Here is a 14817-nt window from a genome sequence, read left to right on the forward strand (position 1 = left end):
GTACGAAGTGAAAGAGCCAGGAGGAACCACAAACGATGGCCGGCAACATGGAGGTCGGGCTTTCAAGGTGTCGTTAACACAATGTGATTGCACTTGCGGGAGGCCATTGTTGCTTCATCTCCCATGCTCACATTTGTATGCCGCCGGCCGCGTTAGGAATGTGGACATCAATCACCCACGCACCGTGAGGGAGTCCCAGTTCTCAATCATGACGGTCAAGAAAACATGGGCTCCCCGCTTTCACCCATACTTTGACCAATCACAATGGCCGGAGTATCATGGAGTTCAACTATGGCCGGATCCGGAGTTGAAGGTTGTTAAACGGGGTAGACGTAAGACAAAGCGTCTTAGAGGCGACATGGACGGATGGGGCCATGGTGGGCGCCGCGAAGCGGGCAACGACCAATTCCAAGAGCCTCGTGAGAGCTCCCGTTGTGGGGAGTGCAAAGGTCATGGCCACAACAAAAGAAAATGTACGAAACCAAGGAAAAGGTCCAAGAAAAATGATGCAAGCACAAGCCAACATGGAGCTACACAAGGGAGCCAACCAAGTGGTAGCCAACCTAGTGGTAGCCAACCTAGTGGTAGCCAACCAAGTGGTAGCCAACAAGTGCGAAGCCAACCAAGTGGTAGCCAACCTAGTGGTAGCCAACAAGTGCCAAGGCAACCAAGTGGTACCCAACAAGTGCCTAGCCAACCAAGTGTTAGCCAACCTAGTGGTAGCCAACAAGTGCCAAGGCAACCAAGTGGTAGCCAACAAGTGCCTAGCCAACCAAGAGGTCGGCAACTTGGACTTACAAGAGGCCGTGGTGGTGGTGGTCTCGCCCGTGGTGGTGGAAGAGCTCGACGTGGTGGTAATGGCCGTCGTGATGGTCTCGGCCTTGGTGATGGTCTTGGCCTTGGTGGTGGACTTGGCCGTGGTGATGGACAAGCGCAAGTTCGTTCTAGAGGAATGTTTGGATACCTAGATGGACCGTTTCCGTATGTTCCTCACTAACTATAATGTATCACATGTTCTTGTTTTTCCATATGTTCTTCTTTTTCATATTTGCTTCCATTTGTTCTTATTGTCCTTACTAACCATTATGTTCCACTCATTGTAGGTATGGCGACTTCCCAACCCAACAAACCAACGATGAAGGAGGATGGCGAAGATGAGATGGCCGGATGGTGGGAGAAGGCGGCGAAGAAGCTTAGAGAGGAGGATGCAGCCAAGCTAAAGAAGAAGAAGGAAGAGGAGCTTGAGAAGGAGAGGAAGCGAAAACTGTTGGAAATATGCCCTAGAGGCAATAATAAATGGTTACTATTATATTTTCTTTGTTCATGGTAATTGTCTATTATTCATGCTATAATTGTATTGTCCGGAAATCGTGATACATGTGTGAATACATAGACCACAACCTGTCCCTAGTAAGCCTCTAGTTGACTAGCTCGTTGATCAACAGATAGTCATGGTTTCCTGACTATGGACATTGGATGTCATTGATAACGGGATCACATCATTAGGAGAATGATGTGATGGACAAGACCCAATCCTAAGCATAGCATAAAAGATCGTGTAGTTTCGTTTGCTAGAGCTTTTCCAATGTCAAGTATCTTTTCCTTGGACCATGAGATCGTGCAACTCCCGGATACCGTAGGAGTGCTTTGGGTGTGCCAAACGTCACAACGTAACTGGGTGACTATAAAAGGTGCACTACGGGTATCTCCGAAAGTGTCTGTTGGGTTGGCACGGATCGAGACTGGGATTTGTCACTCCGTATAACGGAGAGGTATCTCTGGGCCCACTCGGTAATGCATCATCATAATGAGCTCAATGTGACTAAGGCGTTAGTCACGGGATCATGCATTGCGGTACGAGTAAAGAGACTTGCCGGTAACGAGATTGAACAAGGTATTGGGATACCGACGATCGAATCTCGGGCAAGTAACATACCGATTGACAAAGGGAATTGCATACGGATTGATTGAATCCTCGACACCGTGGTTCATCCAATGATATCATCGTGGAACATGTGGGAGCCAACATGGGTATCCAGATCCCGCTATTGGTTATTGACCGGAGAGGCGTCTCGGTCATGTCTGCATGTCTCCCGAACCCGTAGGGTCTACACACTTAAGGTCCGGTGACGCTAGGGTTGTAGAGATATATGTATGCGGAAACCCGAAAGTTGTTCGGAGTCCCGGATGAGATCCCGGACGTCACAAGAGGTTCCGGAATGGTCCGGAGGTAAAGATTTATATATGGGAAGTCTTATTTTGGTCGCCGGAAAAGTTTCGCGCTTTATCGGTATTGTACCGGGAGTGCCGAAAGGGGTCCGGGGGTCCACCAAGGGGGTCCACCAGCCCCGGGGGGCCACATGGGCTGTAAGGGGTGCGCCTTGGCCTATATGGGCCAAGGGCACCAGCCCCAAGAGGCCCATGCGCAGGAGATAAGAAAAAAGGGAGAGTCCTAAAAGGGGAAGGCACCTCCGAGGTGCCTTGGGGGGGAAGGACTCCCCCCTGGCCGCACCCTTCCTTGGAGGAAGGGGCAAGGCTGCGCCCCCCCTCTCCCTAGGCCCTATATATAGTGGGGGGAAGGGAGGGCAGCAACATCAACAGCCTTGGGCGCCTCCCTCCTCCCCTGCAACACCTCTTTCTCTCTCGCAGAAGCTCGGCGAAGCCCTGCCGGAGACCCGCTACATCCACCACCACGCCGTCGTGCTGTTGGATCTCCATCAACCTCTCCTCCCCCTTGCTGGATCAAGAAGGAGGAGACGTCGCTGCACCGTACGTGTGTTGAACGCGGAGGTGCCGTACGTTCGGCACTCGGTCATCGGTGATTTGGATCACGACGAGTACGACTCCGTCATCCACGTTCATTGGAACGCTTCCGCTCGCGATCTACAAGGGTATGTAGATCCACTCCTTTCCCCTCGTTGCTAGTAGACTCCATAGATGCATCTTGGTGAGCGTAGGAAAATTTTAAATTATGCTACGATTCCCAACAGTGGTATCAGAGCCAGGTCTATGCGTAGTTACTATGCACGAGTAGAACACAAAGCAGTTGTGGGCGTTGAGTTTGCCAATTCTTCTTGCCGCTACTAGTCGTTTCTTGTTTCGGCGGCATTGTAGGATGAAGCGGCCCGGACCGACCTTACACGTATGCTTACGTGAGACTGGTTCCACCGACTGACATGCACTAGTTGCATAAGGTGGCTAGCGGGTGTCTGTCTCTCCTACTTTAGTCGGAACGGATTCGATGAAAAGGGTCCTTATGAAGGGTAAATAGAAATTGGCAAATCACGTTGTGGTCATACGTAGGTAAGAAACGTTCCTGCTAGAAACCTACAAACCACGTAAAAACTTGCAACAACAATTAGAGGACGTCTAACTTGTTTTTGCAGCAAGTGCTATGTGATGTGATATGGCCAGAAGATGTGATGAATGATATATGTGATGTATGAGATTGATCATATTCTTGTAATAGGAATCACGACTTGCATGTCGATGAGTATGACAACCGGCAGGAGCCATAGGAGTTGTCTTTATTATTTTGCATGACCTGCGTGTCATTGAATAACGCCATGTAATTTACTTTACTTTGTTGCTAAACGCGTTAGCCATACAAGTAGAAGTAATCGTTGGCGTGACGACTTCATGAAGACACAATGATGGAGATCATGATGATGGAGATCATGGTGTCATGCTGGTGACAAAGATGATCATGGTGCCCCGAAGATGGAGATCAAAGGAGCATGATGATATTGGCCATATCATGTCACTATTTGATTGCATGTGATGTTTATCATGTTTTTGCATCTTATTTGCTTAGAACGACGGTAGCAAATAGGATGATCCCTTATAATAATTTCAAGAAAGTGTTCACCACGTGATGATCGGGTGTGATAGATTCTAACGTTCGAATACAACGGGTGTTGACGAGCCTAGCATGTACAGACATGGCCTCGGAACACACGCAATACACTTAGGTTCACTTGACGAGCCTAGCATGTACAGACATGGCCTCGGAACACGGAGGACCGAAAGGTCGAGCATGAGTCGTATAGAAGATACGATCAACATGGAGATGTTCACCGATCTTGACTAGTCCGTCTCACGTGATGATCGGACACGGCCTAGTCGAATTCGGATCATGTTTCACTTAGATGACTAGAGGGATGTCTATCTGAGTGGGAGTTCATTAAATAATTTGATTATATGAACTTAATTATCATGAACTTAGTCTAAATCTTTACACTGTGTATTGTAGATCAAATGGCCCACGTTGTCCTCAATTTCAACGCATTCCTAGAGAAAACCAAGCTGAAAGATGATGGCAGCAACTATACGGACTGGGTCCGGAACCTGAGGATCATCCTCATAGCAGCCAAGAAAGATTATGTCTTAGAAGCACCGCTAGGTGAAGCACCAATCCCTGAGAACCAAGACGTTATGAACGCTTGGCAGCAGCGTGCTGATGATTACTCCCTCGTTCAGTGCGGCATGCTTTACAGCTTAGAACCGGGTCTCCAAAAGCGTTTTGAGAAACATGGAGCATATGAGATGTTCGAGGAGCTGAAACTGGTTTTTCAAGCTCATGCCCGGGTCGAGAGATATGATGTCTCCGACAAGTTCTTCAGCTGTAAAATGGAGGAGAACAGTTCTGTTAGTGAGCACATACTCAGAATGTCTGGGTTGCACAACCGCTTGTCTCAGCTGGGAGTTAATCTCCCGGATGACGCGGTTATTGACAGAATCCTCCAGTCGCTTCCACCAAGCTACAAGAGCTTTGTGATGAACTACAATATGCAGGGGATGGAAAAGACCATTCCCGAGGTATATTCAATGCTGAAATCAGCTGAGGTAGAGATCAGAAAAGAACATCAAGTGTTGATGGTGAATAAAACCACTAAGTTCAAGAAGGGCAAGGGTAAGAAGAACTTCAAAGAAGGACGGCAAGGGAGTTGCCGCGCCCGGTAAGCCAGTTACCGGGAAGAAGTCAAAGAATGGACCCAAGCCCGAGACTGAGTGCTTTTATTGCAAGGGAAGTGGTCACTGGAAGCGGAACTGCCCCAAATATTTAGCGGACAAGAAGAAGGCCGGCAACACCCAAGGTATATGTGATATACAAGTAATTGATGTGTACCTTACCAGTACTCGTAGTAGCTCCTGGGTATTTGATACCGGTGCGGTTGCTCATATTTGTAACTCAAAGCAGGAACTACGGAATAAACGGAGACTGGCAAAGGACGAGGTGACGATGCGCGTCGGGAATGGTTCCAAGGTCGATGTGATCGCCGTTGGCACGCTACCTCTGCATCTACCCACGGGATTAGTTTTAAACCTCAATAATTGTTATTTAGTGCCAGCTTTGAGCATGAACATTGTATCTGGATCTCGTTTAATTCGAGATGGCTACTCATTTAAATCTGAGAATAATGGTTGTTCTATTTATTTGAGAGATATGTTTTATGGTCATGCCCCGCTGGTCAATGGTTTATTTTTGATGAATCTCGAACGTGATGTTACACATGTTCATAGTGTGAATACCAAAAGATGTAAGGTTGATAACGATAGTCCCACATACTTGTGGCACTGCCGCCTTGGTCACATTGGTGTCAAGCGCATGAAGAAGCTCCATGCAGATGGACTTTTGGAGTCTCTTGATTACGAATCATTTGACACGTGCGAACCATGCCTCATGGGTAAGATGACCAAGACTCCGTTCTCCGGAACAATGGAGCGAGCAACCAACTTATTGGAAATCATACATACCGATGTGTGTGGTCCAATGAGTGTTGAGGCTCGCGGAGGATATCGTTATGTTCTCACTCTCACTGATGATTTAAGTAGATATGGGTATGTCTACCTAATGAAACACAAGTCTGAAACCTTTGAAAAGTTCAAGGAATTTCAGAGTGAGGTTGAGAATCAACGTGACAGGAAAATAAAATTCTTACGATCAGATCGTGGTGGAGAATATTTAAGTCACGAATTTGGTACACACTTAAGGAAATGTGGAATAGTTTCACAACTCATGCCGCCTGGAAGACCTCAGAGAAATGGTGTGTCCGAACGTCGTAATCGCACTCTATTGGATATGGTGCGATCTATGATGTCTCTTACCGATTTACCGCTCTCATTTTGGGGTTATGCTTTAGAGACTGCCGCATTCACTTTAAATAGGGCACCGTCTAAATCCGTTGAGACGACACCGTATGAATTATGGTTTGGGAAGAAACCTAAGCTGTCGTTTCTAAAAGTTTGGGGATGCGATGCTTATGTCAAGAAACTTCAACCTGAAAAGCTCGAACCCAAATCAGAAAAATGCGTCTTCATAGGATACCCTAAGGAAACTATTGGGTATACCTTCTACCTCAGATCCGAAGGCAAGATCTTCATTGCAAAGAACGGGTCCTTTCTAGAGAAGGAGTTTCTCTCGAAAGAATTGAGTGGGAGGAAAGTGGAACTTGATGAGGTGATAGTCACCCCTTCCGAACCGGAAAGTAGCCAGCGCGGGAAAATGTTCCTGTGGTGCCTACACCGACTGGGGAGGAAGTTAATGATGATGATCATGAAGCTTCAGATCAAGTTGCTGAACTTCGTAGGTCCACAAGGACACGTTCCGCACCAGAGTGGTACGGCAACCCTGTCCTGGAAATCATGTTGTTAGACAACGGTGAACCTTCGAACTATGAAGAAGCGATGGCAGGCCCGGATTCCGACAAATGGCTAGAAGCCATGAAATCCGAGATAGAATCCATGTATGAAAACAAAGTATGGACTTTGACTGACTTGCCCGATGAGCGGCGAGCCATAGAAAACAAATGGATCTTTAAGAAGAAGACGGACGCAGATGGTAATGTGACCATCTACAAAGCTCGACTTGTCGCTAAGGGTTATCGACAAGTTCAAGGGGTTGACTACGATGAGACTTTCTCACCCGTAGCGAAGCTGAAGTCCGTTCGAATCATGTTAGCAATTGCCGCATACTATGATTATGAGATATGGCAGATGGACGTCAAAACGGCATTCCTTAACGGCTTCCTTAAGGAAGAGTTGTATATGATGCAGCCGGAAGGTTTTGTCGATCCTAAGAATGCTAACAAAGTATGCAAGCTCCAACGCTCAATCTATGGGCTGGTGCAAGCATCTCGGAGTTGGAACATTCGCTTTGATGAGATGATCAAAGCGTTTGGGTTTACACAGACTTATGGAGAAGCCTGTGTTTACAAGAAAGTGAGTGGGAGCTCTGTAGCATTTCTCATATTATATGTGGATGACATATTATTGATGGGAAATGATGTAGAATTCTTGGAAAGTATAAAGGCCTATTTGAATAAGTGTTTTTCAATGAAGGACCTTGGAGAAGCTGCTTATATATTAGGCATCAAAATCTATAGAGATAGATCAAGACGCCTCATTGGTCTTTCACAGAGTACATACCTTGACAAGATATTGAAGAAGTTTAGTATGGATCAGTCCAAGAAGGGGTTCTTGCCTGTATTGCAAGGTGTGCAATTGAGCACGGCTCAATGCCCGACCACGGCAGAAGATATAGAACAGATGAGTGTCATCCCCTATGCCTCGGCCATATGGTCTATTATGTATGCCATGCTGTGTACCAGACCTGATGTAAACCTTGCCGTAAGTTTGGTAGGAAGGTACCAAAGTAATCCCGGCAAGGAACACTGGACAGCGGTCAAGAATATCCTGAAGTACCTGAAGAGGACTAAGGATATGTTTCTCGTTTATGGAGGTGACGAAGAGCTCGTCGTAAAGGGTTACGTCGACGCTAGCTTCGACACAGATCTGGATGACTCGAAGTCACAGACCGGATACGTGTATATATTGAATAGAGGAGCAGTAAGCTGGTGCAGTTGCAAGCAAAGCGTCGTGGCGGGATCTACATGTGAAGCGGAGTACATGGCAGCCTCGGAGGCAGCACAGGAAGCAGTCTGGATGAAGGAGTTCATTACCGACCTAGGGGTGATTCCCAATGCGTCGGGCCCAATGACTCTCTTTTGTGACAACACTGGAGCTATTGCCCTTGCGAAGGAGCCCAGGTTTCACAGGAAGACCAGACATATCAAGCGTCGCTTCAACTCCATTCGTGAAAGTGTTCAAAATGGAGACATAGATATTTGTAAAGTGCACACGGACCTGAATGTAACAGATCCGTTGACTAAACCTCTCCCTAGGGCAAAACATGATCAACACCAGGACGCAATGGGTGTTCGATTCATCACAATGTAACTAGATTATTGACTCTAGTGCAAGTGGGAGACTGTTGGAAATATGCCCTAGAGGCAATAATAAATGGTTATTATTATATTTTCTTTGTTCATGGTAATTGTCTATTATTCATGCTATAATTGTATTGTCCGGAAATCGTGATACATGTGTGAATACATAGACCACAACCTGTCCCTAGTAAGCCTCTAGTTGACTAGCTCGTTGATCAACAGATAGTCATGGTTTCCTGACTATGGACATTGGATGTCATTGATAACGGGATCACATCATTAGGAGAATGATGTGATGGACAAGACCCAATCCTAAGCATAGCATAAAAGATCGTGTAGTTTCGTTTGCTAGAGCTTTTCCAATGTCAAGTATCTTTTCCTTGGACCATGAGATCGTGCAACTCCCGGATACCGTAGGAGTGCTTTGGGTGTGCCAAACGTCACAACATAACTGGGTGACTATAAAGGTGCACTACGGGTATCTCCGAAAGTGTCCGTTGGGTTGGCACGGATCGAGACTGGGATTTGTCACTCCGTATAACGGAGAGGTATCTCTGGGCCCACTCGGTAATGCATCATCATAATGAGCTCAATGTGACTAAGGCGTTAGTCACGGGATCATGCATTGCGGTACGAGTAAAGAGACTTGCCGGTAACGAGATTGAACAAGGTATTGGGATACCGACGATCGAATCTCGGGCAAGTAACATACCGATTGACAAAGGGAATTGCATACGGATTGATTGAATCCTCGACACCGTGGTTCATCCGATGATATCATCGTGGAACATGTGGGAGCCAACATGGGTATCCAGATCCCGCTATTGGTTATTGACCGGAGAGGCGTCTCGGTCATGTCTGCATGTCTCCCGAACCCGTAGGGTCTACACACTTAAGGTCCGGTGACGCTAGGGTTGTAGAGATATATGTATGCGGAAACCCGAAAGTTGTTCGGAGTCCCGGATGAGATCCCGAACGTCACGAGAGGTTCCGGAATGGTCCGGAGGTAAAGATTTATATATGGGAAGTCTTATTTTGGTCGCCGGAAAAGTTTCGCGCTTTATCGGTATTGTACCGGGAGTGCCGAAAGGGGTCCGGGGGTCCACCAAGGGGGTCCACCAGTCCCGGGGGGCCACATGGGCTGTAAGGGGTGCGCCTTGGCCTATATGGGCCAAGGGCACCAGCCCCAAGAGGCCCATGCGCAGGAGATAAGAAAAAAGGGAGAGTCCTAAAAGGGGAAGGCACCTCCGAGGTGCCTTGGGGGGGAAGGACTCCCCCCCTGGCCGCACCCTTCCTTGGAGGAAGGGGCAAGGCTGCGCCCCCCCTCTCCCTAGGCCCTATATATAGTGGGGGGAAGGGAGGGCAGCAACATCTACAGCCTTGGGCGCCTCCCTCCTCCCCTGCAACACCTCTTTCTCTCTCGCAGAAGCTCGGCGAAGCCCTGCCGGAGACCCGCTACATCCACCACCACGCCATCGTGCTGTTGGATCTCCATCAAGCTCTCCTCCCCCCTTGCTGGATCAAGAAGGAGGAGACGTCGCTGCACCGTACGTGTGTTGAACGCGGAGGTGCCGTACGTTCGGCACTCGGTCATCGGTGATTTGGATCACGGCGAGTACGACTCCGTCATCCACGTTCATTGGAACGCTTCCGCTCGCGATCTACAAGGGTATGTAGATCCACTCCTTTCCCCTCGTTGCTAGTAGACTCCATAGATGCATCTTGGTGAGCGTAGGAAAATTTTAAATTATGCTACGATTCCCAACAAAAACAGAGTGCGGCAAATGCGATGCGCGCTAGGGAGCAAGCGTTGATGAGGCAAGTTGAGGAGGCACAGAAGAAGCGTCAACAGGATTTTGAAGAAAGAACCATGAAGCTTTGGGCAATTGCAGCTGAAAAAGAAGAGAGGGACAAGCAGATATTCATGGAGAGGGTGGTTAAGGAGGCTCACCTCATAAGAAAAAGGGAGGAGGAAGAGGAAGAAGAGAGGAAGAAGAAGAAGGGAAAGGGGCCTTCCTCTACGCAATAGAGCTATGTCTCCTCTTCGATTTGCTTGTGAACTACTATGTCTCCTCTTCGATTTGGTTGTGAACTACTATGTGCCGTGAACTACTATGTCTCCTCCTCGATTTGGTTGTAAGAACTACTATGTGCGGTGAACTACTATGTGTCCTCCTTGATTTGGTTGTACGAACTACCATGTGTCGTGAAGTAGTATGTGTTATGAACTACTATGTGTCGTGAAGTACTTGGACGCTGCAATCTACCATGTGGCGCCTAGCTGCTGTTGCTCTCTGGATAGCTAAAAAATTCACTAAGTCCAAGTCCAAGTGCCTCAAACTGTAAAGTACCTTCTGTTCTGGCTGCATAGCTACAGACCAGTGCAGCGCCTAGCTAGGAGGCGCCACACTGTACAGTGCAGCGCCTGCGGGCTAGGCGCTGCACTCTATAGTGTGGCGCCTCCTAGCTAGGCGCTGCACAAACACTTAGCGAAATTTTTAACTGAAACTGGAGGCATACCTTCTGTTGGTTGCTGGATACCTACAGACATGTGCAGCGCCTCGCACGGAGGCGCCACACTCTATCGTGCAGCGCCTGAGCGCTAGGCGTTGCACTATACAGTGCGGCGCCTCCAAGCTAGGCGCTGCACATGTCTGTAGCTATCCAGAAAAGCAACAGAAGTTTGGCTAGTTACAGACATATGCAGCGCCTAGCCCGGAGGCGCCACACTCTATAGTGCAGCGCCTGCGAGCTAGGCGTTGCACTGTAGAGTGCGGCGCCTCCGTGCTAGGCGCTGCATATGTCTGTACCTATCCAGAAAAGCAACAGAAGTTTGGCTAGGTACAGACATATGCAGCGCCTGCGAGCTAGGCGTTGCACTGTAGAGTGCGGCGCCTCCGTGCTAGGCGCTGGATATGTCTGTACCTATCCAGAAAAGCAACAGAAGTTTGGCTAGTTACAGACATATGCAGCGCCTAGCTTGGAGGCGCCACACTCTATAGTGCACCGCCTGCGAGCTACAGTGCAGCGCCTCCGTTCTAGGCGCTGCATATGTCTGTAGCTATCCAGAAAGCAACAGAAGTTTGGCTAGTTACAGACATATGCAGCGCCTAGCACGGAGGCGCCACACACTATAGTGCAGCGCCTGCGAGCTAGGCGTTGCACTGTAGAGTGCGGCGCCTCCGTGCTAGGCGCTGCACAAACACTTAGCAATTTTTTTGCCTGAAACTAGAGGCCTACCTACTGTGCCTCCTCCCCCCCTCTACTGGGTCTTTTTCAGCCACAGTTCTTTCAGCCACAGTTCAACAACTAGTATAACAAACATTCAGGTACGACATCATTTCTCCAAGTATAACAATTAGTATAAGAAACAAAGGGTTCACAAAAGACTTCATTTCATAGAAATGACCATCACAATAAGTTCTAGTTTACCATAGAGCTACCACCACTCCAAGTTCAACGACATAAAAGGTACGACCACTCCAAGTTCAACGACATAACAAATCGCACTCGAAGTTCAACATTATAAAAAAACTAAGATGACTAGTGCTTTCCACGCTTGCTGGGTCCTCCCCCCTCTTGACGCTTATCTTCTTCACCTTCCTAGGAAGAGGTACCCGCTCCGGCTCCGGCTCCGCCTCCGGTTCGACATCGTCATCCAAATAGTCATCCAAAGCCGCCATCCGCGAGGTGCCGACCGTCCTTTTGCCTCTTTGGGTGAAGTCTTCAGGTGTGTACTTGTTGATTCCCCTCCTAGGCTTCAACTCGTATGCAGACCGATCCCGGTACGTCCCCAAGGTCATATCATCAGCAACCTATGCATCAACAAAAGATATGGAAAGACCGTGTGTGAGGATATAGTTAGCAATGCATCAACAAATGGATATATATCGTCATGCCATACCTCTTGGGTGACCCCACCCACATCCTCATCCGTGAAAGGTTCACCATGGCTCTGCCCCGAAGCGGGATCTGATGGTGTCGCCGACCTAGACCGTTCTGGTGATACATACTCGGGGTCACAACAACCGAAAAGGTTTGATAGCCGCCTTAACTTTTGGCCCTGGCGCTGCAACATGTACAAGTGAATGAGACATGGAACGTACCAACAAATGTTAAGTGCTAGTTTGAAGGAGATGTGAACCTTAATGAATTCTCGAAGTGCACCTTCCCCATCGCTTTTGCCAGCCGGGGTTGTTTCCAGAATAGTCTCGGTCTCGTCAGCTGCTTTCTTGATCTGGGCACGCTATGAACAGAAACAGTATCAAAGTGTTAGGCAAGCGAAGATGTGAAAAGTGCGAATGGAAAAGCAAAAAGGGCTAACCACAAAGTTCATCATTGGAGCTGAAGGGATCACCGAGTTGCCTTTCCTGACTAATGCGTTGTACTGGTGCTGGGCTACCTCATCAAAAACGGTGGGTTCTTCCAGAATCTCCTCAGCATACGCCGGCTGGCATACCTCCACGCGGGTACTTGCAAGAAACCATGCGAGATAGTTGTTGAACGCGATCGGGCAGTGCTCACGAAGCTGGGCTCGTTTTCCAGCCCTTGCTTGCTCCACACTAAGAGCGAACTGCACGACATACTTCCTGTGATGGCTGGCCCAATCCTTGATCTTCCGCTGCTTTTTCCTATCCAACCTGCAAGTTAGAAACAAGATATTAGCATCATCGAAACCATCGAGAAGCTGCTAAGTGCTCAAGGTTAATTATATCTTACGCGTGTAGCAACTTGTCCGTGTCCTCCCACTCCGGCGGGTGTGGCTGGAACAAACCAAACTGGCCGAACACCCGATGTGGCAGGTGAAGCTCAACCGCCCAGTTGCATATCAGTGGGCACCGCATATGCCAAAGATCCCTATCCCTAATGCACATCGGATTAAGCCTGAACTCTATAGGGTTACCAAAACTCTCTCCTTTTCCATACGGCTCCCATTCCACCTGCAAAATGGGATTGAATGCAAAATTGATATCGAGTGAAGATACAAGCATGATAATCACTTATGCAAGGTCGGTTCACCTGCTCAGGCGTGATCGCGTCCAGCTCGCTCTTGTACAACTTGTACATTACAGAGGGATCATCCGTCGTCTCATTTAACACATCCCACTTGTAAGCCCAAGTGGGGAGCCGTAGTGGGTCGTCTTTATCGTCCCAATCCTCGTACTTCACGGTCTTAGGTCGTCCAACCGGCAGACGCTCCCAGCTCCATATGGAAAGTGCGAGCAGACAACCACCAATACCTCCAGTGTGCCTACAACTGGCATCGTCCAACTACACATAAAAAAGAACATGGTCAAATTTGCCGCAAGAGCGCATTGATAATGTATCAATGAAGTGAAAAGGAAACAACTTCATACCTGTCGATACAAGTAAGCTAGTGTCGCCGAACCCCAACTCCATTTGCTATCGAAGACGGTCAACGCCTTTAGCCACATCCATGGAGCATTCTTGCCTGTGCCATCAGCAAACATTGTCCTCGATACCACGTACCACATGTAGACACGAGCATAAGTCTTCACCATGTCCTCATTAGCATCATCGGGGCAATGAGCGAAGTGCGATGATATCCACGTGAAAGTAGCGCCCGCTGCGACTCTTTCCTTCTTCTTATCTTCCCTTTCTGGCTCCCGAGGCTCCGGAGGAACCATACCGGCTTGCATCTGCGCGCGCCACCCTTCAGAATCGGTGTTCATACATAAAGGATTGCCATCGATAGGAAGACCGGTGATCATAGCGATATCCTGCAGTGTCACGGTCATCTCCCCGGTCCGAAGATGGAAAGTGTGTGTCTCCGGCCTCCAATGATCAATAAGCGCGGTGAGTGCTGCAGCATTGTTGGGTGGCGTCGACCGGCGGACCAACTCAATGAAAGGGAGAAGTCCTGCCTCCCTAACATAAGGTGTGTACCGCTCATCATAGCTCATCCCTCCAAGGCTGATCCCGTGAGACCGAAACTTCAGAGGTGCAAGCTCCTACAAACAAACAAATCATAACATTACATATGGGGCATATGTGTTTGAAAAAACATACGAAATTCATAACACCGGCCACTTTCAGTATTACCCGCTGCTGCACCAACATAGCGTACAACCGGTGTTGATGGTCCCAGTGATCATCGAGAAGCCAAACCATCCTAACAATTTCAACAAAGCATTCTTGTCAACACAATTATCTTTTCAATTCAAAAAAACTAAAGTAGGCCTACTACATGCAAGATCCAAAGCATATGGTGCTTCCCCCTACTTGGGCCTACTTCATACAAATAACATGTCAATCTATGTATCCAAACTATAACATGTCAATCTACTTCTCCATACAAATAACATGTCAATCTACTTCTCCATACAAAAAACATGTCAATCTATGTATCCAAACTATATAAATAACATGTCAACCTATCTATCCAAACCACATTCTAATCTAACAAGGGTTCCCCAAATCTAATATATGCAAGATTCAAACAAAAGTTGCCCAAATCTAATACATGCAAGATTCAAACAAGGGTTCCCCAATTCTTCAAAATATAATATTTTCTATGGATAGAACGAAGGGGATCGGAGGAGAGTACCTTCCACGATGGATTGGTGAA

The sequence above is a fragment of the Triticum aestivum genome, chromosome 5D, assembly GCF_018294505.1.
Source record: "Triticum aestivum cultivar Chinese Spring chromosome 5D, IWGSC CS RefSeq v2.1, whole genome shotgun sequence".
Lineage (NCBI taxonomy): Eukaryota > Viridiplantae > Streptophyta > Magnoliopsida > Poales > Poaceae > Triticum > Triticum aestivum.